Source organism: Cnephaeus nilssonii, assembly GCF_951640355.1.
Source record: "Cnephaeus nilssonii genome assembly, chromosome: X".
Classification (NCBI taxonomy): domain Eukaryota; kingdom Metazoa; phylum Chordata; class Mammalia; order Chiroptera; family Vespertilionidae; genus Cnephaeus; species Cnephaeus nilssonii.
The window spans coordinates 17,094,942-17,122,877 of record NC_137071.1 but is presented as its reverse complement, the minus strand read 5'-3'; the positions used below and the strand labels follow the sequence as shown (position 1 = coordinate 17,122,877).

General features: G+C 37.4%; 1 protein-coding gene across 1 annotated transcript in view; it reads right to left on the bottom strand.

The window, feature by feature from the left end:
• Positions 1-27,936, bottom strand: part of IL1RAPL1 (interleukin 1 receptor accessory protein like 1) — a gene marked incomplete at its 3' end in the record, with an annotated part of 1,207,355 nt that overhangs the window by 304,075 nt on the left and 875,344 nt on the right. The window lies entirely within an intron of this gene.

Below are 27,936 nucleotides of genomic sequence, written 5' to 3'. Positions count from 1 at the left end.
CCTCCTGGTTCATAGGTCAAAGCTCAACCTCTGAGCCCCACCTGCCAAGCTCCCACTCATTTCTCAGAAGCAGAAAGATAGGCAGAATACTGAAGGATTCTTCTCTGTGAATGTGCCCAGTGCAAAACAGAAGAAACAAAGATACTAACAGCAGGAGTTTCCCAACTAGCCAGACAATTGAACCATGGAGCCCACTCTCAACAGGCTGTAAAGAGTTCCCCAGCATCATTTTACTGCCCTACATTTCATAATGTGTGGACAACCAAGGACCACCAAAAAATTGAGGGAACCCTTAAACATGAGGGGGACCAAACATGCAAATAAATAGACAATAAGAACTTGGGGGAGAATAAAGAATATGTAGCGAGAAAAGCAACCCCCTCTAAAACAGAACAAAACAAAATAAAAGAACTAACTTAAATGCCATCAGAGAGAAGAGATGATACTGCCTCCATATGACAAGAATAGGCTGCTACAGAAAATGATATATGTATATAGAAAAACACTATTAAAATATGTACTAGAAAAAAACATTATTAAGAGGGTTGGAAGATGTAAAGTTTAGGAAATCTTCCAGAAAGTAAAGCAAAAAGAGAAAGAGATGGGAAATTAGTACACTGGATGGCTCAACTTCCATTAGAGTTTCCATAGTTACATGCAACCAATAGGTGGAATGAAGCCAAAATTACCATAAAAAAGGATTCTTGGGCAGGAGATGCACAATTGTGTAGTGAGATTGAGAATTTGAAAGAGAACTATAATCATCTATAATAACAGGAATTCAATAGATGAAATCAATAAATAAATCTCAATAAAGTAATAGAAAACCTAAGAAGTTGCCATACAAGCATATTATTTAAGATGTGGAAGGAAATATCAAAAGTCAGCTATGACAGTTGCACGTGGTTACCTCTGGGAAGTGGGGTAACACTATGTGTGTGGAGAGAGAGAGGAGGTGCTTAGATTTTATATGAGCTGGCTTTCACAACATGACTCCACATGTAACTATGATGACAACAGCTTCCTTTGCATTGTAAATGAAATACATAGATATATATCAATGAAGACACTGCATTTCAAAATAGATAGGAGAAATGCAAGTGTACACTTTAGTTTTCACCATCAAATCTTTTAATATATAAAAAAATGAAAGGTATTATGATTATAGTCTTTCCTGGAGGCAGGACATGATCAGCAAATGTCTTGAGGTTATTATTAGATGCAGAATTTGGGTATGTTGTGGGGGGGAGAAAAATGTAGTGAGCTTTTAAAATAAATATGAAATTGAATGTGTTCAATTCAAATGGCAACCAAAGGACTTGTATGCATGCATATAAGCCTAACCAATGGACACAGACACCAGGGGTGTGAGGGCATGAGTGAGGAGGTGGAGGGGCAATGGGAGATAAGGACACATATGTAATACCTTAGTCAATAAAGAAAACAAACAAACAAACAAAAACACAAATGGCTGGTCTTTTCTCTGAGAAACCTTCAAATTTTGCATGTTAAATGGCCTTTTTAAGAAATTACAAATTATGTTGATAGCAGATGTTTCTTTATTTTTGCAATAACATTATTTGGCAAACTAAATAAATTGTCAAGTTTATAATGGCCTCCCTCACTCCCTCCCTTCCTTCAAATAGTTCAACTGGTTCCTGAAATCTAAATGTTTAGAACCACTGCTCTAAATGACATCCAAAATTCTCATTACTTTTATGAAAAAAAAATCAATCTGATAACTCTTTACTTTCTAAGTATATTGAACAACCCAGGATAAAAACCCATGCCTGTGACCAGTGCAATTCCCCTTTGTTTCAAATCACATTGTATTATATGGCCATTTGTGTAGCATTTTTTGTGTGTGACTTGCTGATGACCAACACAGCAGGAGGAAATGCACTTAAATGAACTGGAAAATGGAAGTCTCTCAAACACTCAGAAATCAATACAGCATGAAAAGATAGACAAAGGAAGAAGAAAACAATACAAAACTTAAAAGTGGTAAGCAGGTCACAAGAATTCAAATGCAAGTAGACACCGTTCCAAATCAATACTAATCAAATATCTTTCTATATATTTAAAATAAATTGTCTATATATTTTAAATAAATTGTTGAAAAATTGACTCAATTAACTCTTATTTCTTACCATATTCCCAGTTATTTAAAATTATGTTTGAGTTATTCAGTTACTAAATATTTTAACAACATGTATAGATAGTACCTTCCTTTTCTGGATAGAAGGAAAAGAAAATGAAGCAGTAGGGAAAAGAAAAGGCATAAATTCATGATGTCTCTACCAGGATATTAATCTGATAATACATATTTGTGGATAAGTGAGTTTGAAAGGATATAACTCAATTGTACACATAATGAGCAGTTTTCTTAGTTACAAGTTGTTATGCTTTTAAATAATTTTGAAAATTAAAAAAGTACTTGAAATATTATACTATGATATGGTAATATGATTACAGCAAAAATCCAAAAAATGCTTACACACTAGTAAGTATAAAACAATTTCCATTACACTTGGAAAAACAAGATAATTTGGGGAACATTTCAACTAAATTTCAGTCATTAAACAAGAACTATTGAACACAACATATCTGTTGGTTACTCAGAGATAAATAAAACATGACTCCTGTCCTCAAGAGGAAAATAAGACATTCAGAACTTAGTATACTTAATTATTACAATAATGATTTGAGACAGAGTAAGGAAAATAAGTTCTCTCTCAGTCCAATAATAGTTTAACTTCCTCTCCAGGAGGATCTCTCAAATGATTGTCTAGCCCAAACATCTCACCCATGCTATGTTAGCATTTCTAATTGGGAGAGCTTTGCCAAAATGTACCACAGTCCTAAAACTCAATATATTTCCTCCCAAATATTGCTTCTCTTTTTGATGTTCTTATTATTATTACTGTGCCTCTCCAAAAACTGGCCTTTCTACTTCATCCTGCTTTGAAATCAGCTCTTCCTCGGTAAACTCACACAATAAGTTCTTTCTGATTTTCCTTACCATGTTGCCTAACACTATTCTGGACATATGGCAAACATTCAACAATTGCTTAATTAAATGGACAATTTATTATTATTACTTTAATATTTTTTAATATTACAACTCTCCTCGGGAATCCTAAGACTTAGAATGATGAACAACGTGACTATTTCTATAGTTTTAAAGATTTATGTCTATAATTATTATGCCATGATACCAGATGTCTACAAATGGAGAAATGCATATTATTTCTAATGTTTAATTTGTGAAGACTTTGTTTGGGAACAATACACCAGTTTTAATTAGTAGATATAATCACCCGTCCACTTATGAGCAGGCATTTTTTTCTATTGCAGGTGAATCAACTCTTGCCAAATGTAAAAGAACAACTGAATATTGCCAAATTTACCTCTGAAGACTTAGGATCTAACTTTCTTTGCTCTTTCATAACTACCAGGACTATCATGTTTTATCTTCTTGAAAAACAGTTAAAGGGATGTGACCCTTTGCTTCGTAAATTGAGCACTTTAAAACCCTGGTGCTATGGACAACTTCTAATGATGTCTTCCAAAACTGGTAACCTCAAGGGCTACATGGAAAATTAGTCTTTGGGTTTAAAAAGTCCACAAAACATAATATACACAGGTGCACACACATATGTATGCTGTGTGCACACCCATGGGAACAAGTCTTGATAACTATCGAATGAGGGCTTTTGTAGAAAGTTCACAGTTCATTCATCTTGTGAACTTTACTCAATATCACAGCCTTGTGAATGTAGTAAAACACATGACAGATACTGTAGTGGGTTGAATGGTGCCCCCCTCCCCAAACATGTCCATGTCCTAATCTCAGAAGTCTTTAAATGTTACTTTATTTGGAAAAAAAATGGTGTTTGGAAATTAACTCCTTATCTGATGTATCATTGGCAAATATATTCTCCCATACAGTCCTAGCCACAGCGATCAGACAAGAAGAAAACATAAAAGGCATATAAATTGAAAAGGAAGTTGTAAAACTGTCCTTATTTGCAGCTGACAAGATATTGTAAATAGAAAACTCTAAAGACTCCACAAAAATGACTAGATTTAATAAATGAATGTGGCTATGTAGCAGTATACAAAATTAACACCCAAAAATCAATGGCATTTTTTTACACTAATAATGAATTCTACAAAAGAGAAACTAAAAATCAATGCCATTTACCATTGCAACAAAGAAATTAAGATACTTAGTAATAAACTTAACCAAGGAGGTAAAAGACTTGTACACGGAAGACTACAGGACTTTGAAAAAAGAGATATAGGAAGATATAAACAAGTGGAAGAATATACCCTGCCAGAATGGCTACTGTCAATAAATCAACAAACAATAAAGGCTAATGAGACTATGAAAAAAAGGAACCCTAGTACACTGTTGGTGAGAATGTAGACTGGTGTAGCCACTATGAAAAACAGTGTGGAGTTTCCTTAAAAAATTAAAAATGGAGCTGCCATTTGACCCAGTGATCACATTTCTAGGAATATATCCTAAGAATACAAAACAAACAAACAAACAAACAAAAAACAATCAGAAAGAATACATTCACCCCTATTTTCATAGGAGCATTATTTATAATAGCTCAGATCTGGAGACAACCCTAGTGTCCATCAGCAGACTAATGGAAAAAACAAAAAACAAAAACCCATGGCACATTTACACAATGGAATACTATGCAGCTGTAAAAAAAGGTCTATTACCATTTGAGACACCATGGATGAACCTGGAGATGATAATGCTAGGCAAAATAATCTAGTCAAAGAAAAACAAAATCACATCATCTCATTTATATGTGGAATCCAATCAACACAAAAAAATCTGATGAATACAATTGAATAATAGGTATGGAAACATGGAATAGACTGGCAAATCTCAGAGGGAATGGGGGAGAGGGGCAGTAAGAGATTAACCAGAGAATTTATATGCATTGCCCATGAACAAACAATAGGGTGGTGAGGGCCTGGGGCAGGGTGGGGACTGGGTAGTTGGGGGTAAGGGGAAGAAAAATTGGGGACATCTCTAATATTATCAACAAAAAAATAAAAAATAAAAAGGGTTTTTGCATATGTAATTAAATTAAAGCTCCTGAGATGATGTCATCCTCAATTTTCCATGTGGACACTAAATCCTATGACAAGTGTTTTATAAAGGAAGGCAGAGAGAAATTTGACACAGAAGAAAAGAAAAAAGAAAAAAAATACTCGGAGAAGAGAACAAGGGCAATGTTGACCACAGAGGCAGATTGGAGTGATGTGACCACAAGCCAAGAAATGCTGACAGCCTCCAAATGTTAGATGAGGCAAAAATTCTCCACTAGAGCCTCCAGGGGCAATGTAATCCTTGATTTCAGACTTGTGACCTCCAGAACTGAGAGACAATAAACTTCTGTTGTTTTAAGCCACAGGTGGGGAACTTTCTGCCAAGGGCCACTTGGGTATTTGTAACATTAATCATGGGCCATATGAAATTATCAAATTAAAAGTTTATCTGCTATATTTGGTCAAATGTTTAATTAACTCAGCCCTAATTCTTTGGCAGGGCAAGACCAAATGATTTTGTGGCCCTTATATGGCCCACAGACCCTATGCACCCCTGTTTTAAGCCATCAAGTTTGTGGTAATTAAAGCAGCCACAAAAACTAATAAAGATATCAAGATACATTTTTTGTAAGGTAAGTGCCTCAAACTGTTGATGAATTTCCACTATGCCTTGAGAAGTAACTTCTTTCTCCATTTCAATGCCATGTTCATTCCCCAGCACAGTGTATAGCTCCACTTTGAAAGGCATTCAGATCTCATTTGTACTATCTGTGCCTGAGTTATACAGTCTCCCTTTCTTGTCAATAACAGCCTGACTGATGAAATAACCCAGATGTGTCTATGTTTGTTAGTCCCCTCACATGCAGAGCAAAAGCTCCAGAAAGTCTAGAGATCATGGTTATGACTAAAAACAAATCAGACCCACCAGGTCAGAAGACATGCAGATGTACATATAGATGCAGATACATAGCTGTAGATATATGACTATAAATATTTTCTTTTTGCACACCTTAAAGATCTCATCAGGACAGAGAACAGTGATTCTCATCCTCCATTCCACATCTAATAAATGTATATTTCAGGTATGAGAGGGGCAGGCGTGTTATGAAACTGGGTGCATGTATTTTGTGAAAGTTCTACTGGTGCTTATGATGTCCACTCCTAGTAGAAACCATTGCTTCTGACAGTTGGAGATGAAGAGCCTCAGGCCACTGAGATTCTCAGTAATTAGTGCTAATCCAATGGCTTGCATCAGTCTACTATCATGCCAAGAACCTCTTTATTTTGAGGTTAAAAAAAAAAAAACAACTAAAAGTGAAAATTTCAACGTGCAATATTACAATAATTAAAATACATGTGTTCTGAATTATCAAACTGAATACAAAATTGTCTTTTGCAATTAACAATTGATGATTATTTAAATAAACTTTTAGAATGATAATCTTCTCTCCCCATTGAGAAACTGTTCTCATAAGCTAGAATAAAGTCAATTTCCACCTTCTTTTCAATATTATGCTATTATGAAACTAATATAAATTAATGTTCAGGTTCTGTTAGTTATTGATGTTTAAGAGTATTCCCTTAGTTACTATGCTACCTTCATTCTGATAATCATTTTTACAACTGGTGGAAGTTATTATTATATTTTATTATATATATATTATTATATATTATTATATTTCTGATATTAGGGTTTATGGCTAGTAAATGTCAGCCCATCAGAAAAAAATGCAAATTACTTTAAGTTAATATAGCACACATTTACTTTATAAAAGTATTTCTAGTTCTATGAAAACCTTGTTTTTTAATGTTAACATATATTTACAAGTCATATGCAAGATGCACTATAAATGTCATAAAAATACCATTAGTCCAATTTATCTTCTGGATTAACATTAATTTTGATCTGTTTTTTGACAGGTTTTCTAAATGAATAATTTACTAATGTCTACATAGTTTTTAACTTTAAATTATCAAACAATCATTAGCTGGCTTTAAACTCCTTATCTATATATAGAGAGAATGTGAATCCTAAATTAACAAAAGCCAACTTGTGTGCAGGGAAATAATAATCACAGTAAATTGACAAGTCAATTATTAGTTTCATTTTATTTTAAGAAGTGAAATGAGACCACTTGCTTTTTGCTTGCTTTTAAAGATAGGACTATAACTTGCTGCTTTTTAAAGAGTGAAAACTGATAAACTAGCTGACTCTTCTATCTACTTTTCTCACATTAACTTTTGCAGTTCATGGAACATTCTGCTCATGAATGTGCTAAGTACTTCCATTTTCTTAAGTGCCTTGAAAAGAATTTTCATGCTTTAAAATTAGTGAAACAAGGGAAGTGTCTATTAAAATGTATTTGAGAAGTACAAAAAAATTGAAATGGTAAAATAGGAGGCAAAGATGAACAGAAGCAGATCCATGATACATGCAATCAAATAGGGGGGAAAAACCCTGACAAACATGTCAAAGACAAGTTTATATTGAATTGCATTATGATTGGATATTCTATTTGTTAAGACACATAATCTGTTAACAGAGGAATAAAACAAAAATGAGTAGTCAATAATGATGAGACCATTCTAACTGTTACAGAAGGGTCACCACAGATTTAAGAGAGCGTTGGTCACAATTAGAATTTAACAAAAGAGTGGAGAAGGAAACAATAGTCACAACACTAGTGTATAGAAATGTCACAAGACGTACAGCATATAACTTTAGCCACAGTCTATAAAATGAAGGAAGAATATAAACATGATAGACTGTTGAATAGATGAAATGAGACATGAAAATGCTTTCAAATGCAAGACACTCCAACAGCAAAGACAGATAATGATAATTAATCAAGGAAAACTACACCAACAGGGCCTTGACTTTCTGGTTGATTAAAAAGCTCATTTGAATGAGAGCTGACATTCACTCATGGCCGAAACTATAAACAAGGACAGAAAGTCTTGGTCTCTTTTTGAGGAACAAGAATTATCCCTGAGGTTAACAAAGATTGCAATGCAAAGTATTTGTAGACAGGCATCTATCAATCATCTATCTATCTATATCTATCTATCTATCTATCTATCTATCTATCTATCTATCTATCTATCATCTATCTATCATCTATCTACCTATCATCTATCTTTTAGCAAATTTTGTGCACAGTAGATACTCAATAACAAAGTAGTAAATGGAACTAGTGAACCCATTTCTCATTCTACACCCAAAAGATTGTGGAGTCTACTTGACTAAATTTTAGAGATCTTCCTTAAATTCAAGATTCCAGTTAACCCTATAATCTTGACCAGTTTCCTGGCTGAACTGTGACATGTAACTGTTATTTTTTAAAATGTATCTTTATTGTTGAAAGTATTACAGATGTCCCTCTTTTTTTCCCAATGACCCCTCCACCCCACACCTGCCCCTCCCATGTTTTCTGTGTCCATGGGCGATGATGATGCATATATACATATAAGATCCCCAGTCCATCTCTCCCCACCTACTCCACTACCCCCACTTTCTCTCTGAGATTCCTCAGCCTGTTCCATGCTTCTAGGTTTCTAGATCTATTTTGTTAATTAGATTCCACTTATAAGTAAGATCATGTGATAATTGTCTTTCTCTGACTAGCTTATTTTGCTCAGCATAATACTCTCCAGCTCCCTCAAGCTATCTCAAATGGTAAGATATCCTTCTTTTTTACTACTGCATAGTATCCCATGATGTAACTGTACCAGACTTTTTGTATCCACTCATCTACTAATGGGCACTTGGGATGTTTCCATATCTAAGCTATTATAAATTGTGCTGCTATGAACATAGGGGTGCATATATTCTTTCTGATTGGTGTTTCACGGTTCTTAGGATCTATTCCTAGAAGTGGGTTCACTGGGTCAAGTGGCAGTTCCATGTTTAATTTTTGAGGAAACTCTATACTATTTTCCACAGTGGCTGCACCAGTCTGCATTCCCACCAGCAGTGTACTAGGGTTCCCTTTTCTCCACATCCCCGCCAGCACTTGTCATGTGTTAAATTGTTGATGATTGCCATTCTGACAAGTGTGAGGTGATACATCATTATCATTATAACTAGTAGCCCATTTGCAGGAAAATCCTGCAAGCGGCTGTTGTGGCCGTGTGTGCTGCCGCTGCCACTGCCACGCCTGCACCCACTCGCCACTGCCGCCCGCCCCGCTCCGCCCCATTCCACCCCGCTCCAACCCCACCCGGGCTTTTCCTCTGGCAACCACCTTGCTTTCCGCTTTTCCTCCCTCTTCCTTCTAAGTTGTCTTCAGTCTTCACTCCTCCCTCTCTCAGTGTATGCAAATTAACCGCCATCTTTGTTGGGTAATTTGCATATTCACCCTGATTGGCTGGTGGGTCTGGCTTTAGAGGGTGGGCGTGGCTTGGGTGTAGCGAAGGTGCGGTCAATTTGCATATTACTATTTTATTAGGTAGGATTTGCATCTCTCAGATGATTAGACTGGAAGAATATACTGTGTTCATGGATTGGTAGAATCAACATTATTAAGATGTACATACTACCCAAAGCAATCTATAGATTCATTGAAATTCCTATTAAAATAACAAAGGTGTATTTCACAGATCTAGAACACACACTTCCAAAATTTATATGGAATCAAAGAAGACCCTGAATAGCCATAGCAATATTCAGAAAGAACAAACTTGGAAAAATCACAATACCAGATATCAAGTTACAGCACAAAGCCACTATATTCAAAATTGCCTGGTACTGGCATAAGAAGTGACATATAGATCAGTGGAATTGAACAAAGACCCCATTAACTGACCCAAGTCATTACACAAAATTAATATTTGACAAAGGAGGCAAGAGCATACAGTCTCTTCAATAAATGGTGTTGGGAAAATTGGATAGGTACATGCAAAAAAATGAAACTAGACTACCAACTACACCATACACACAAAAATAAACTCAAAATGGATAAAAGACTTAAATGCAAGTCGTGAAACCATAAAAATCTTATAAGAAACCATAGGCGGTAAAATCTCAGACATCTCTCCTAGCAATATGTTTGGTGATACATCTCCTAGGGCAAGGGAAATGAAGGAGAAAATAAACAAGTAGGACTACATCAAAATAAAAAGCTTCTTCACAGCAAAACAAACCATCAGCAAAATGAAAAGGGATCCCACTGCATGGGAGAATATATTTTCCAATGATACATCTGAAAATGGATTAATGCCCAATAAAATAAGTAACTCATATAACTTAACAAATGGAAGACAAACAATCTAATTAAAAAATGGGCAAAGGGCCTAAATAGACACTTCTCCAAAGTGGATATACAGAATGGCAAGAGACATATGTTACTGTTCTTTTAACCTCTATTTATTTCTCTAAACTCAACCAACTGCTCTTTTGACCTTCAATAGACATCTGATCTGGATTTGATTTATTGCCAAGCTTCTAGGTTAGATCTTCATAGCTCACCCAGTCTCCTGGGCCCTTCTTTATCTGTCTCCTTCATCCATAAAGGAGGCTCTTTGATCATACCAGGCAATTAAATCAAAACCAACAGTTTTAGTGTGGTTTATCCCATTACTCTTCAGTATACAGGTACTGAAAAATGGTGAGTCATAAATGTTGGTTTTTATTTATGAATATTAAAGCTGAGTAAATGCTACACAATTTGTTCACTATAGTCTACTCCTTAAGATTTGCAAGTGCAGTAAGGAAAATTTGACACACGTGATATGCACACCAAATGAGGAGAGAAATGCTCTAATAAAAGTATAAAAAGAGACTTGCTAGCACTTGAGAAATGTTATTTAATTCTGCCTAATGGGACTGAAGTTAGGGAAGACTTCATAAAGGTGACAATGGGGTATGACTTAAAATTTCAGTAGATTAGCACAAGGGATAGAGCAGGAGAAGGAATTCCAGAGAGCAGGTATTGCATGTGCAAAGGATAGAGTCATGGAATTCCATGGTATGATCAAGAGTGCCTGGTCCATGGTGTAAGCTTAGTAGGAGGGTAAATGAAACAATGAAGACAAAATGGGGTGAGATCAGCAAGGGATTGGCCTTTATCTTAGAGGCAACAAGCAAACATATTATTTTAAAGCAGCGAATCTAGCATTATTTCAATTTACAAAGATAATTTTCTTACCAAAATAAAACGAGACTCTGACAAACACTCTGCTTTAATTTTTGGTGCATGAAGTAAAAACTCTAATGCCCATTATAGGAGGTATAGTCTGTGTTGCCCTAACTCTTGACTCTGATAATTACATATAAGAATGATGGTTGCATTGAACTCACGAAAGCCACTACATGTAGGCTCTAGTTAGTAAGGCAAGAATAATCAACTTATGAACCAAGAAGTCACAGTTTGATTCCCAGTCAGGGCACATGCCTGGGTTGCCAGTTTGATCCCCAGTGTGGGGCATGCAGGAGGCAGCCAATCAATGATTCTCACTCATCACTGATGATGCTATCTCTCTCTCCCTCTCCCTTCCTCTCTGAAATCAATAAAATATATGTATGTTTGAAAGTAGGACATGTTTCCCACTTGACCATGGTCCCTACCACTCTTCTTTTTTATTGTTTAATGTATTACATATGTGTCCTTCTCCCTCCATTGCCCCACACCCCTACCACTCTTTATTGCATTATCCTTGGATATGCTTTACATTATCCTTGGACATATGATATGAACTTGACTTTATAACCCATGCTGTAGTATTTTTATCTTTTCAGAAGCACATCTTTTATGTGACAACTAGAAGCCCGGTGCACGAAATTCGTGCACGGCGGGGGGTTGTCCCTCAGCCCAGCCTGTACCCTCTCCAATCTGGGACTCCTGGAGGGATCGGGCCTAAACGGGCAGTCGGACATCCCTCTCACAATCCAGGACTGCTGGCTCCCAACTGCTTGCCTGCCTGTCTTCCTGATTGCCCCTAACCGCTTCTGCCTGCCAGCCTGATCACCCCCTAACCACTCCGCTGTCAGCCTGGTTGATGCTTAACTGCTCCCCTGCCAGCCTGTTTGCCCCCAACTTCCCACCTCTGCCGGCCTGGTCACCCCTAACTGCCCTCTCCTGCAGGGTTGATCACCTCCAACTGCCCTCCCTTGCAAGCCTGGTCCCTCTCAACTGCCCTCCCTTGCAGGCCGGGTGCCTCCCAACTGCCCTCCCCTGCTGGCCATCTTGTAGTGGCCATCTTGTGTCCACATGGGGGCAGGATCTTTGACCACATGGGGGCAGCTATATTGTGTGTTGCAGTGATGATCAATCTGTATATTACTCTTTTATTAGATAAGATAGAGGCCTGGTGCATGGGTGGAGGCCAGCTGGTTTGCCCTGAAGGGTGTCCCGGATCAGGGTGGGGTTCCCTTGGGGTGTGGGGCGGCCTGAGCGAGGGGGCTGTGGTGGTTTGCAGGCCAGCCAAGCCCCCTGGCAACCCAAGCAGAGGCCCTGGTATCTGGGATTTATTTTCCTTCTACAATTGAAACTTTGTAGCCTGGAGCGGAGCCAAGCCTGTTGCTCCCTCCGGGGTGGCAGCCATTTCTGTGGCAGTTAATTCACCTTCTACAATTGAAACTTTGTAGCCTTAAGCGGGTGAGCCCGGCCAGGGTGTGCGGAAAGCTTTGCTTCCCCTGTTGCCGCTGGCAACCCTGGCTTGCTCTCTCAAGCTCCATTCTGCCGCCATTTGTTTGAATTTGTTTACTTTCTATAATTGAAACTTTGTAGCTTGAGTGGAGGCTTAGGCCTGCAACGGCTATGGAAAGCTTGGCTTGCTCTGTTACCTGGGAAACCTTGCTCTCTGTGGCTGTAGCCATCTTGATTTGGGTTAATTTGCATACTCACCCTGATTGGCTGGTGGGCGTGGCTTGGCTGGTGGGCGTGGCTTGGCATGTAGCGGAGTGATGGTTAATTTGCATATTACCATTTTATTAGAGAGGATATCTTTCACAGCTGAGAATCTGACATTTGGTTTGCAGTTGACATTAAGTTCAAGGTTGAGAGAGAACATACAGAGACAATGATGAGATGAATACAGGTGGAGCTAAGAATTATACACTTCAGACACAGAGGGGATCTCAGTATGGGTTGAAAAGAGAGCCAAGGAAGAGTTTTAAGTCTGAGAAAGTCTGCATTCAAAGGCATCAAGCTGGTTAATCCTGCCCCCATCAGATAATGAAAAAACATAATAAAGATGGCAGTTAAGTTAATAAGATGTGGATTAACCAAGGACTTTAAAGAAAACAAATACTGAATATGAATGCATCGCCTCTGTAATAACTACTGCTGCATTCCCACCTTTGCTGGTACAAGCCCCATCCCCCCACCACACACACATTCATGTACTCACACAAACATCCAGGTTTCCTCACCATAAGAGAAAGAGCATACTATAGTCGCCGAGTCAAGACATCTCACTTCTGATGCTACAGTAATATGCTGAATTTTTAGGTCAGTGACCTAAGAAAAGCCAATCAGGATTCCTCCTCAGGGAATGTCCAACTCCAGCTAGAGTTCCAAACTCCACTTTGCCTCAGAGTGAGAAGAATTGAGCAAACCGCTGCCCTCCCCGTGTATGCTCCCCCAGCCCCTGTCGTGCTTCACCTCTATAATATATGATGGCATGCAGAGAGAAACAGAAAAGAAGACAGAGAAAATTCTAACATCATTCTAGTCATCCTTGAGGCCAGCACCACTCTTGCCTTTTAAGTGATTTGTCACTTGTGATTAGAGCCCTGGCAATGAAATATCAGAACTGTGGTTCTGCAAATGTAAGTTGTCTAGGCCCAAAAATTGCTCCAAAATAAATTCCTCAAATTAACTTTTGCTTGAAATGGACATCTATTAGAAATGAAAAAAAGAAAACACACACAAAATATTTTTGTATTATCTTCCCTCTAAATTGTTTACCTACTTGACTCAATTCTCTATATTTCATCCATGTAAATAGTGACTGAAAGAAAATAAAGGTCTGTCTGCCCTGGAATCTGTCAACAGTAGAACTCTCTCTTGATTTAACACTTCTTTCCTACAAAGTAACTGATGCTCTCTGTGACACTTAACTTCACCTGAAGCTAATAAATCATGATTCATCTAATATAAGATTCACCTACTTCATTTATCTCCCATTACATAAAAATGTTACTTTCACTCTCTAATTAGTAGCAAATCCTAATAAACAGCATTAAGGTGAAAATACATTATTCACAGAAAAGATATTTTTTTAAAAAAATTCATCATTAACCTTTACATATCTTACCTTATAATAGACAAATATGCAAATTGACCACACCTTCGCTACACCCAAGCCACACCCACCAACCAAGCCACGCCCACCAACCACGCCCACCAACCACGCCCACCAGGAAACCGTTGCAGGGACGCTGGGTGCGGCTGAGCCCACGGCCACTGCCCGGGGCCAAGCCCCGACCCTGAAAGAAGGCAGAAGGCGGTGGCCACAGCCAAGGCCTGGGTCCCCGGTGCCGGCAGAAAACTGGTGCAGGCAGCCAGGTGAATGAAGGTCTATTGCAGGAATCTTCGTGCAAACGGGCTACTAGTTCTATATAATAAAAGCCTAATATGCAAATAGACCAAACAGTGGAACCACCAGTGGAACGATTGGTTGCTATGATGCACACTGACCACCAGGGGGCAGACACTAAACGCAGGAGCTTTCCCCAGCCCACAGGCCCCAGGCCAGCCAGGGCGGGTGCCAGCAGTGGCCCCCCAATCACCCCACCGGTCACTCCACAGATGGGCTCTGATCACCGGCCAGGCCTAGGGACCCTACCCGTGCATAAATTTCATGCACCAGGCCTCTAGTATATTTAATAACACAACATTTGAGTAACCTCTTTTTAAATATAATATGTGATATAAAATTCTGAAGCAAATATTCATACTACTTATAAACAGGCTGTGCAGAATGAGTAGAATGTATACTAGTCTAATTGCATTCCAAATAAAATTAGCGAAAGTTAGGTACATTATCCAGAAAGCATTAAAAATTTTTAATCAATGAATTAAAAGTCTTAAAGTTGCCAAGATAATTGACAACAAATCACAAATATATGGTACTTAGAAACACTAACGTTTTTCCTTTAAGTATAGCAAACAAAAGTGCTTTTACTGAACTTTCCCTAATCTATTTTACATAATGGCTTCTCACTGAGTTTGTGGGGTAATAATCTCAAATTTTCCTAGAACTCATCATTTTCTAAGTATCCTATTTATAGCGATGGCTTGATGTGACAGGATGCATTCATATTAATTTTTCTAGAAAAGTAATGCACTTTCCTTTGCTCTTTTCCTACTCAAATAACTGCCAAGTTTCGATAAGTACAATTCTTCAGGAAAATCTGAGGTCGGCGCCCTGCTTTTATTAAACTACAAAAACTCTCTCAGAGTGAGAACGCCTGCAGCCTGCCTGTAAGTTTGAAGAGAAGAGCATTTTGGGGAAGTGGGAGAGGAGAGGACATTACTGACTCTGTTGGAATCCTAAGGAACTTAAGCCTTTCTCTCATGCTCATTGTGGTTCCAGAAGTAGAATTAGGAGGTATCTTCTGACCAGACTATTTACCAAAGACTTATTTCAATGCAGATGAATTTTGGAAAATAACATGCTTTATCAATTTTTTTCTTTTCTTTTTTATTATTCAATGGCATCATGTATGCTATAACTAGATTTTACAAATTTTAGCTGCTAAACTAAAAATAAATCTTAGTGTTTCTGAGAAAGTAACATTGAGCTGGTGTGTGGGGAATTGGGAAAGAGGCCACTTCTAGAGAGTTTGCTGTGAGGCTCAGGCTTTAAAACCTTCTGGATACTCTATGCATTGGCTTTATCTGGCATGTTTTGGAGCATATGTTTGGGCACATCTGAAAATGTGGATGTTTAGGCATTCATAAAGTAGCAAATCAAATTTTATTACATATACTTTGATATTAAAAAGAAAATAATTGTCTTCTGCAGAGAAATGGCCTTTGAGGTTTGGAAGTATATGAACACCCCAATGTAGGATTCCTGGCTACTGTTTTGCCACACCTCCTTGCCATTTCCCTCCCCTGCCTGTCCTCTGGCACCTCAAGGCCACGCCTCCCTCCCTGCGCCAAAACCTCTGACTGGTAAGTGGCTGCAACTGAATGTCCCATGTTCTGGGTTTAGAGAATAAAAACAAAACAAAACAAAACAAAGCAAAATAAAACAAAAAAGAAAATAATTATTAAATACATTTGAATACATTAAGAAAAAAGAAGTGGTCAGCAGACTGATATAACGAGAAAGGCCATATAAATTCCAGAAGAATCAAATTTCAAAATGGCCCCTTTCAATTTAGAAATAAGAACTCTCATCACAGTTATAGCTATGGAAAAACAAATGACACCATGGGCAGTCATTGTAGTAAGATACATTTCAACAAAAGCATGGCCTTCCAAGTGTCTCCCTTATGAAAATAAACTCTTTTGTCAAAATTGAACATGAGTTATTTTAGTTCCTCAAATATTCCATCCTACCGAATAAATTTTTGAAGAACTAGATTTAAATGGTAATTCTGAAACTGGCGAATAAAATTTAATATTTCCTCAGTGGGGGCAAAAAGTCACAATAGGGACATCAGTTTCCTTTGATAGACAAGGGGAAGTCATATGATGTGATGGATGAATGATCATTCCTCTGGGTTAGTTAGAAACACCACTTGCAGTTTCATGTCAAGGAACCTCATCTTATGAAAATGTAAAAATCTGCACTACCACAGAGAAAAGTTATAGGGATGATTATTCAATTACAAAGGATTCTTATATAAAATTATTCACCACAGAGTTTCTTTAAATAGCATATTTCCCTTGTGAGCATAAATCTTTCATTGATCATTAGCTGCTTAAGAGACACTGGGGTACAGAGTCGCTTAAAACTGATGTGTTAAGCTACTACTAACTAAAGATTAAAGAAACACTTCTCTAAAATTATGATCATTCAATATACCCACAGATCTATAGGAGCACACTAAGTTGATAGAGTAAGGTATGGCTGGAATGCTAAGTGTTTTAGCATTAAACCATAAAACATTGTTATCCTATTTGCCTAATTATATTCAAGCACAAGTTATTTTTTATGAAAAGACCATACTTTTGGAATGCTCATTATTTGGCCAAAATTCAAGAGAAAATTTATGGATGAAGAACTCTCTTTATATTCAAATTTTAAATGATGTGAGTCTTTTTATAGTTTCTGTTTTAATGAACATCAGTCATGTGGCATACACTCTTATTCTGAAACTCTTTCAATATTATACACCATAACATCCTTTGATAGGTTTATTTCTGATAAATTGACATTTACTTTGCAAATTCAGAAGGAGTTCTTCTTAACATAGGATACTCATTGCGTTATTCTATGTTAGTAACTTTAATCATAAAGAAAGACTCAGAAAGCTTTGTGATAACAGTGCTTAGCAGAGAAAAAGCAGTATCCCATATAATAAAAGCCTAATATGCTAAGTGTCCGGTCGTCCAGTTGTCTGGTCGTCCAGTTGTCTGGTCGTCCGTTCAACCAATCAAAGCATAATATGCTAATGATATGCTAAGACCACTCAACTCCTCGATATGATGCACACTGACCACCAGGGGCAGAGAATCAACCAGTCAACCGGTCACTATGTTGTGCACTGACCACCAGGGGGAAGACACTCCAACTGGAAGGTTAGCTTTCTGCTGGGGTCCGGCCAATCAGACTGAGCAAGACAGGCCAGACACACCCTGGAGCCCTTCCACAGTCCCTCCCCAGCTGGCCAACCTCCTGTGTCCCTCCCCAGCCCCAATCATACACTGGTGGGATCCCTCGGCCTGGCCTACACTCTCTCGCACTCTGGGACCCCTCGGGGGATGTTGGAGAGCTGGTTTCAGCCTGATCTCGCTCAATGCAGGAGCTGCCCCCTGGTGGTCATTGTGCTCCCACAGGGGGAGTGCCACTCAGCCAGACGCCGGGCTCACAAATGCTGAGTGCAGTGGTGGTGGCGGAAGCGGGCCTAAGCCATCAGTTGGACATCCCCCGAGGGCTCCAGGACTGTGAGAAGGTGCAGGCCGGGCTGAGGGACCCCCCCCCCCCCAAGTGCATGAATTTCATGCACCAGGCCTCTAGTTTTCCTATAAAATGAATATGAGTATTGCCAAACCTTCAGGAAAAACTTGAGAGGCATAATGGTTTTATGCTTTATTTTGTAAAATTATTCTCATGTTCCTTGTCTTGAGAAATATATCTGAATTTCTTTGGTTTAGAAAAATAATTTTCACTCTTACTTTCTTCTTGATGGTCATTTATAAATTTGTGTGGTATAGTGTCAATTACATGGTCATTTTTTAAAGGATGGAAATCATTTTCTTCTTTTACAAATATGTACTTACAGTATAGTATGCATTTGGATAGACTTGTGGAAGAATTAAGTAATCTAAAATAAGTAATTTATTTAAGATAAAGTTTCATTTAAGTATAAAATTTAGTATAGTTAGTGTGTTCTTAGAGGGTAGATGGACATTACTGACTAAAATATTATCCGTCCTGTAATGAAGCCATGTCAGCTGCCAAAGTATGATACTCTAGAAAGAATATAAGCATGATCTATCATTGGCATTCAAAATGCATTTCAGGAACCTTCTATATACAGCATTCTATAAATAGCATTACAATAGCTCAACTACTAGCAGCAAGCATGTATTGACTATTTAATATATACCAGACAATGTACTAATCTTTACATGCATTATTTCATTAAATACTCAAACTAACTCCATAGACGTGTGTATTATTCTTGTGTTTTTTGTTTGTTTGTTTTTTATTAGGAAAATAAGGTCTGTTTGTTCAAGGTTACACCAGTAGAGTATGTGGCAGAGCTGGACTGTCACCCAGATCTGTCTGATAGAATGGCTTGAAATGGGAACCACAGTCATATGCTGCCTCTTTATTGTAACTAAGATAATAATTATTATTATTATAATAAATGATGTTTGTTTTTATAAATTTTGTGATATAAAAACATGTAGCCAATTTTTTTTTCTGTTTTCTCATCAGTTAAAGAGATGGATTTGACTTGATAACTACCCCAAACCCCTCCATTCCCTAAAGTTCTTCATTCTAGACTTATGAAGGGTTACACTTATCTAGTTTCTTAACTGGTCAGTAACAAATAAAATAGTAGTCTTAGTGCAAAAGAGCAAGTGCACGAGTCACATCAGCGCTCAACAAGCTAGACCAGAATTAGATCAGGAGTTGGAGATTACAATGGTCTTGGAGCACTGGTTTTGTGACAACACTCTTTCCTGGACCTTTTTGTTCCTTGTATCTTCTCTCACTGCTGGCCTTTTTCTTTAAAAAAATTATTGTTGAAAGTATTACATAGGTCCTCCTTTCCCCCCAAATAACCTCTTCCAGCCCACTCCCATACCCCCCCAAGCCCTCACCACTCCATTGTCCATATCCATGGGTTATGCATATATGCATACAAGTTTTTCTAAGGTGAGAACAAGTACACTCACTTCCATTGTCTCTATTCCATTTTTAATTCATTTTAACAAGTGTTTCAACTGGTTTCCAGACTGTCAGATATCAATGGCCTTCAGTAATTGTTCTAACCTCCATTTCCATCTTTCTTTGGTTTCTAGCTTTTCCTAGCAGTAGGCCTTAAGCAGTTTATACTTACTAGTAAAAGGAAGTTCAACTTCTGCTTAGATGGAAAGTTTTAAAACATACATGCAAAATTTCATTTCCCCCCAACCCATTCCTCCTCTCTAGCACCAAAGAAAGGCTTGGATTTTGAGAATCTGTGGGATTCATATGTTAGGTAATAAACTTATCTAAGAATACTAATATCAGCTCCTATTTATTGAATTATCATTTATTGAAGGATATGAAATATTAACCAAATACTAATATGAAAAACATTCCTCTTCAGGTTAGACTTATACTTTTTAAGGTGATTGTGGTTTCAAAAGTAAGATATCAGACCACAACAGCTGTCAAGTTTTATTACTTTCATTTATCATGGCATGATAAATTTGGACTGAGGTGAACTAAGCACCATCAGTTTAAATAATTATAACAGCAGTGTGTATTTGCCTTTACATGATTTAATTATGATGCCCATTTATCCAGAAGCTCTCATTTATATCTAATAAGCTTTATTTCAGGCAATAGAACCATGCTGATCTTCATGTCGTCCTAAAGTGAGCAACAATTACATCACTTTTCATCTAAAACTTATACTTTGGATACAAATCTTTGTATACAGAGTAAAAAGGCATATATATATATATATATATATATATATATATATATATATATATATTCACTGAGTGGCCAGATTATTATGATCTCTGAACGCATAATAATATGGCCACTGAGTGTATATCCTATATAATAAAAGGCTAATATGCAAATTGTCCCCTGGACCAGGAGTTCGACCAGCAGGTAGGCTGGCCAATTGCCCATGTCCCCTCCTTCTGGCCAGGCTGGCCAGACCCCACCCATGCACGAATTCATGCACCAGCCCTCACGGGGCCCAGTGCACGAAATTCATGCACGGGGGGTCACGGGTCCCTCAGCCCAACCTTCCCCCTCTCACATACTGGGAGCCCTCAGGGGATGTACTACTGACGGCTTAGGCCCGCGCCCCGCAGGGAGCGTACCTAAGCCACAGTCTGGCCTCCCTTTGTGGGAAGCAACCGAGCTGGTCAGGGGAAGGCACCAGCCCTATCACCCCACTGCTGCAGCCACTGTCAGTCATGGCAGCCACCAAGGTGTTTTCATCAACACGGACTCCAGTCCCTTCACCAAGAAAAAATGACAACTTTCTTTAGGCATTTTCAAGATGTGTCTTTCATAGGTTATGGATTTCTTTATTTATTTTTATCCTCACCTGAGGGTGTGTTTCCATTGACTTTTAGAGAATGTGGAAGAGAAAGGGAAAGACAGAGAGAAACACTTTGATTGGTTGCCTCCTGCATGAGCCCTGATCTGGGCCCTGGCCAGGGAGGAGCCTGCAACCTAGGTACATGCCTTTGATCAGAATCAAACCCAGACCCTGCTGTCTGCAGGCTGAGGCATTATCCACTGGGTCAAACAGGCTAGGGCAGGATATGGCATTCATTAGCCTTCCAGCAGCAGACCTTCATTTTTTTCTCCAGAAGTGTGGTGGAAAACCCTAGATCACCTTTTTGGATTCTTATTACCCAAGTTACTAAGAATATTACCAGTGGCATACAGGAAGCTTAGCCAATGTGCAGTCAGAAAAGGTGTTTCCTCTATAGTTCACACCAATGGAGGGCTGGGCCCTGCCCAGGCTTAAAGCCTCTGGCCGAAGATTTAGGCCTGGGCAGGCCCCTCCAGCTCCCTCTGATCACCGGCTCAGCCCCTGCCCAGGTCTGCCCAGATCGAAAGCCTCTTGGGCAGGAGTGGACCCCCAGCTCCCTATAATCAATCGTAGGGGGTCTGCTCCTGCCCAGGCCGAAAGCAGACCCCCAGCTCCCTGCCCAGGTGATCAATCGCAGGGGGTCCGCTGGTGTACCAGGCCGAAGAAACCCCCAGCTCCCTGCAATTGATGGCAGGGGGTCCGGGTGTCCGCTGGTGCACCTGGCCAAAAGCCCCTGGCGCCTCTCAACAGCCAGATAGACCCGCCCCCCGTGCCTCTCAATGGCCGGATAGGCCACCCCGAGTCCCGCCCCCCAGTCTCCCACCTGCCCAATCGTGGGCATAGCAGAGTGATGGTTATTTGCATATTATTCTTTTATTAGGTAGAATATATATGTATATACTGAGTGGCCAGATTATTATGCGTTCAGAGATCATAATAATCTGGCCACTCAGTGTATATATATTTAATTAGTTCATTAGTGAAAATATGTCTTCTATATTCCCTGTAGTACAGTAAAACTAAAGTCAACAGCATTACATTTGCTCACAGCAACCAGAGTAATTTTGGATGGAAAAATCTTGTCAAAGCTGACTTCCCTACCTCTGCAAATGAAGGTCAGATTTGCCCCAATTGCAGACCTCAACAACGAAGTGTTTTTTAGCATCAGTAGTACTGTAGGGCACGTTCATAATTAGGTATCAAATTCAACACTTGAATTGTTTTGTTTCTAGTGTATTGATATTAACTGATTCTTTACCCAAAGAGGCTTCCCAATTTTAGTAAGATAGAGTAGTCACTATTCAGAAAAAGGTGTGTTTTGCTTCAAGAAAATAGCAACTATGAAAATATAGACCTAGATAGCAAATGTTACAGAGCTATATTTCACTTCATACAATAATTACTTAGATGGTCTCCTTGTATTAAAACCTCAACTAGCATATTTATAATAAAACACATTCTATGCAAAATATATGTATATACACAGCTCCAGTACATATAAAGCATTAAAACAGTGCTTTAATACCGAATTATTTTAACAACACAGTGAATTAAAAATATAATTTATATGACAAGGAATTTTCCTATCAAAATATGAACCAGGCTCTAGTATATAATGAATGAACATTTTCCCCTTAGGGAACTTAAAATTTTGCAAATGATAATATAATATAACAGGGCAGGGTATGTTAGTTAAGTTCTAGTGTGACATTTTATTTTAACTAGCCTGTAATTAAGTTGGATAAAGTTACATGTATATGTGTCCCTTTACCAGGATGAATGTTTAAACATTTGAGGTTTCAATAACATCATCAACCACTTTCCTCTGCATGTTAACATCTGTTGAATCCCTGTAACTTGCTCAGTTACAGAAGTGTTTGCTTTTTAACAAACTTAGTAAAAGAAAGTAAATACTAAAGAAAAAGATGAGTACTGCCTGGAAGTGTATTCAGTTCAGTTTCATTATTTTCTCTTGCAGAAAATTTGGAAATGTGTGCCTTTTGTTGAATGTACACCTCATCATCAATTAGTATTTATTGACATTCCCTGTGCTCAGAGTACATCACAAAATTACTGTGTACTTTATTATGAAACAGAATCTAGAGGAAGTTCTCTGTTGAGCATTAAAATATCCAAAAGAAGAAAATAGATGGACACTATAGACATTTGATTAAGTTTCTATATCTCATCAACTGTAAACATTTACCTAAATGGACTAGGTTTATATGAAACCCTCCAAATGTGGATAAACGCTAAAAAAGAAAAAAAAGGAGAGAGAGACCACTTATATTCAATGAGTGAAGAGAGAGAAAAAGAGTTAACAGGGGAGGAAGAAGTAATTCTGATATCAAAGAAAAGTCACTTTTCCTTCAAGAGTTCTATGTTACAAAGATATCATTTTCTTAATTTTATTAAAGACTAGAGGCCTAGTGCACAAATTCGTGCACATTGAAAGGAAATTAATAAGAAGAAATATTTTAATATAGCTATTCACCTTTTCTCTATAATAAAAGTGTCAACCAAATTCACGATTGACAATGACAGATAGAAACACACATGTGCGATTGGCACCAGTGAGAGCTTTATATATATAGATAAACTTACTTAATTAGACCTGCTTTCTGATTTAGCTAAACTTTTTCCAGCCCAATGAAGCACCTCAACTTCTCTTTCAGGTAATTATCAGCAACACAGCAGTAAATACCAACACGAAGCAGATTATTACTGTAGATCATGCAGGGAGAACAAAGGGTGAAATATTTAACTGTTACAGTGTTTGACTATATTCTGTGCAGTGAGAAAAACAGAAGTCATTTTTAAGGTCCACCATTTCTTACTTATTTTTAGTCGGGTCAAGTTTCTAAACTTTCTAAATCTCTGTTTTCTGGCTAATGAAAAGAAAATAGGATTCTACTGAGTCTCCTATCTACCTACTCCAGGACTTCTGTGAGGATCAAATGAGATGAGGCATGTGAAAATACTTCACAGACATTTGGTTAAACTGTAAAAAGTTTGCACCTGGCCATAAAGCAAGTTGTGTTCCTGGGCTGAAGAAACTCCAAAGAGGCTAGGTGCTAGGGAGAGGAACCTGGGCATTGTTATGTGACGTCATTACCCAGAGCCCACAGCCACTGTTTCCAGGTTGGGCTGGGCTCTGGGCCACATTTTGCACCATGGGGTCTTGGCAACGTTGGCTGCGATTCAGTGGGCTGTGGCTTTGAGGTGGTGGCAGGGCCTGTGTCCCACTTGGGGGGAGCCGAGTGGTGCTTTGTTAGCACCAGGTCCGCGGTGCCATTTATTTATAAATGGCCAGTGCATGTCACAGCAGCTCCTGCATTGAGCATCTGCCCTCTGGTGGTCAGTGCGCATCATAGCAATGGGTTGGACAGTTGGAGGGACACTTAGCATATTATCCTTTTATATATATACATATAGATTACAGAGTTATCACACACATTGTATATTTCTGTCGAGAGATTTTACAACATCTCTAAGAATTTTAGAAATATATAGCAAGAAACTTAAACAAAATTATTTCCTTTATCCAGTATTTTTCTTTTTAGGAATCTATCATGTTAAATTAATCATAGTCACAGGAAAATGTATAAAGATCACTGCACCATTATTCATAATAAAATTTGAAAAATCAAAATTTCAACTATTTATGTAATTATAGGACATTCACATGGATAGCATATAGCCATTAAAAGGATATTTTCTGAGAATATTTAATAGGAGTTAAATGTTTATACAATGTGAAGTGTAAGAAACAAGATTCTTTTCTGTATTTCCCCAAAATTTCTACCATTAACTGGTATAATTATTTTTAAAAGCAAAAACCAAAATTTAAATTTATCTAGATGAGTAATGATAATTTTCAGTAATGTGTCTCACTAGGTCAAGGGTAAAATGGATTTCTACTCTCTGAAAGTCTGGTAATGATGAATAAAACACCCTCTATTCGGGAAGGTTCTGAAAATGGGCTCCTGACCATAGCAAGAAGGATACATTTCTGATTGACATTCTCAGGGCTCAAACTCAGCAAGACAATGGTATCTGTCTTATGATTCCCTTAAGGTACAGCTGCCTGAAAGGACTAAGTCAGGATCAGCTCCTGGACTGAACTTCAGAATTGTACAGTGTGATTTCTGGGCCTTTTGCCCAAGAAAGTGCTGTCCATATATTTGCTGATGCCCGCAAGTTATTTAAAAAGACAAAATTCTTTTTTTTTCACATTAGAACACACAGTTGCCACTTAAAAATAGAAATACTATTCTGTGACCACAGGTTGATTGATATTCAAACCCACCTTTTTGCGTATTTTATATGAATTTAGTTACTATTTTGTTTTTTTCCCTAAGTAGTTTGATTTTTGTGTATTTTGCTTCCTACATTGGAAAAGTTTAAGTGATCATCATCTTTTGAGAAGGTGAAGGAATTGCAAGAAAAGGAGGACACACGGGATGGAGAAAGAGAGAGTAAGCATGGCCAGCAAATGGCAGAGAAAGGAGAATTTGGAAGTGAAGACAAATCCATGCATTTCATGATTGTTTCAATCATTATTAATGAGTTTTATATATTTTTTCAGACAAACTGGAGAACTGCTGGATTTGCAATTACCAAGGTCAAGTGGATATGTGTGTAATTTAGCCAGGATGCTCAAGTTAGGTCATTAGACATGTACCAACTGAACTTTGTGTAAGTTCTGATGATTGTTCTTATAACTCATGTGGTAGTTTTTTTTTTTTTGTTTGTTTGTTTTTTTATCCTCTGAGGTCAAGATTGAGTCAGTTTAGGGCAAGTCTGAGTCAGACCCCCTAGTGCTTGGCCAATAAACTTCATATGGAGATTCTCACCTTCTCATAAGAGTAGGTATCCCTTACAGGTTCCCTGTCACTGATCCTGGCCATCATCTTTACTTCCACCCCATGATTCTTCACTGACTCCCTCTTTCTTATGATATGATATCACATTTTGAGCCTGTTGAAATATATATCTTTTATAAGTCTGCAAAGAGCAAAAATTAATTCTCCAAGGAGGGGAAAAATCAAAGTACTTATGGTAGAAAACAAATATATTTTAGGAATCTTGACTCTTTTCTGTCCTTAATATTATTTCTTAGTTTCACTTATTCTTTGTGATCATCTGTTTACCTACTCCAATACTATTGCAGTAACATTATAAAGGAATTATTTCAAATCAACTGTTACTCAAAAATCCAAGGATTAAGGTTATTTTATCCTAGGCACTGAGAACTAGAATCAGAAAATAAAACAAAACAAAAATTGTATGATAGAATCCAAATTCCAGGTTCATATCTCAAGTTTAATTGCTGTTTAAAGAGAAGTCATGTTCCTTTGAGCAGTGACAATAAAGGAATTAGAGTATTACCTGGAGCATTTTGATGACAGCCATGCCCATGTTTCTTCAAATGAATATTGTTAACCCTCACATTTGCATAATAATTTTCATATTTTAAAATTTATTTGATTAGTTATTGTGCAAGAAAAAGTAATTTTTAAAAGGAAAGCTTTACAAATTATTTATTTCATCTTGTAAAACATTTTAGTAGGAAAAAGAGAATAATATGATTTATTCCAATTTCAGGGAAAAATATAAGGAAACCCAATGGGCACCCATCAATCATGAAATTATTTTAATTATATTGTCAAGTAAAGAGATACAATTAATTTCATTTTCACTATGTCCATTACTGACAACTGGTATCATAAACAACTCATTTTGGGCCCAAGATTTTATAATTTTGCATTAATCCTTAGAAGTACATCTTCCTAGGAGTTAGTAAAGGGTCTACATGAGCATGGCAACTTATGATAATTTATATTTAAACATATTTTTAGAACATAACAATCAAATCTAATACTAGTATACCTCAATATACCATAGCATGAGTAAAGAGTGTGATACAATTTTAAACTATTTGCTTGTTTCATATCTAGTACCACTTTAATGCTGCTGGTAATCTTCTATTTCAAAATAAAGATAATTATAATATACTTGCATATATATGACATTAATTCAAAGGTTTGAGTTTACCATCAAATAAGCATATTAATACCATGACTTGTACAAATCCCACACATCTTCTTTCCTCAACATTAGTAAATATATGTATTTCCAATGTTAGAAATCCAATGACTAAAATAATTGTACAAGTTCTAAAACCATCATCATATCTTTTTGCACTATTACTTTGGATATGCTATTGGTAAAGATTATTATATCTGTAATCTTCATTTTGAAGATGATTTACAATTTTAATCCAAATTCTAACTCCAAGAACAAAAATAACATTGGTAACTTTCAGAGATGGGCTATCAATTCCTTTTTAGTTGTATACAATAAATGGATTTCTACTCTAAATGGCTAATGTAAGAAAAAATTCCTTAACAAACAAGAATGTATGGTTAAAGTCACACTATTGTTAATCCTTTATATCAAGCCACTAAAAACAAATAATTTTCTCTTAATGTTGATGATATAGGCATGCATGCAATATTTCAAATGTAAATACAAAGTAAAATATCATTAAATGTGCTACACATATTTATAATTAAGATGGGAAAGTTTTCATAATTCGATATAACTGAATATAGTTCAACCAGACTCAGAAATTCTAGACAAAACTCTAAAGTAATTATGTTAGTATTCTGATTTATAGACAACTGGATATATTTATCAAATCATAAACTGTCAATGTTCTTATGTCATGTCCCAAGCCTATTAGTCCTTTAACCAAAAGCCACTTGCTCATATTTTATTAATATATTATCCATAACTTAACTAGCATAATGCCCATTACATTTGATTAACTAAAAATTATTTTAACTCTAATAGTAACATTGATTTTTACAAATCTATACCTTTTCCCTCAATTTTCAAAAACTGTATTTTAGTGTAACAATAGGTAAGTCAAATAGTTCCATATCGCCTGC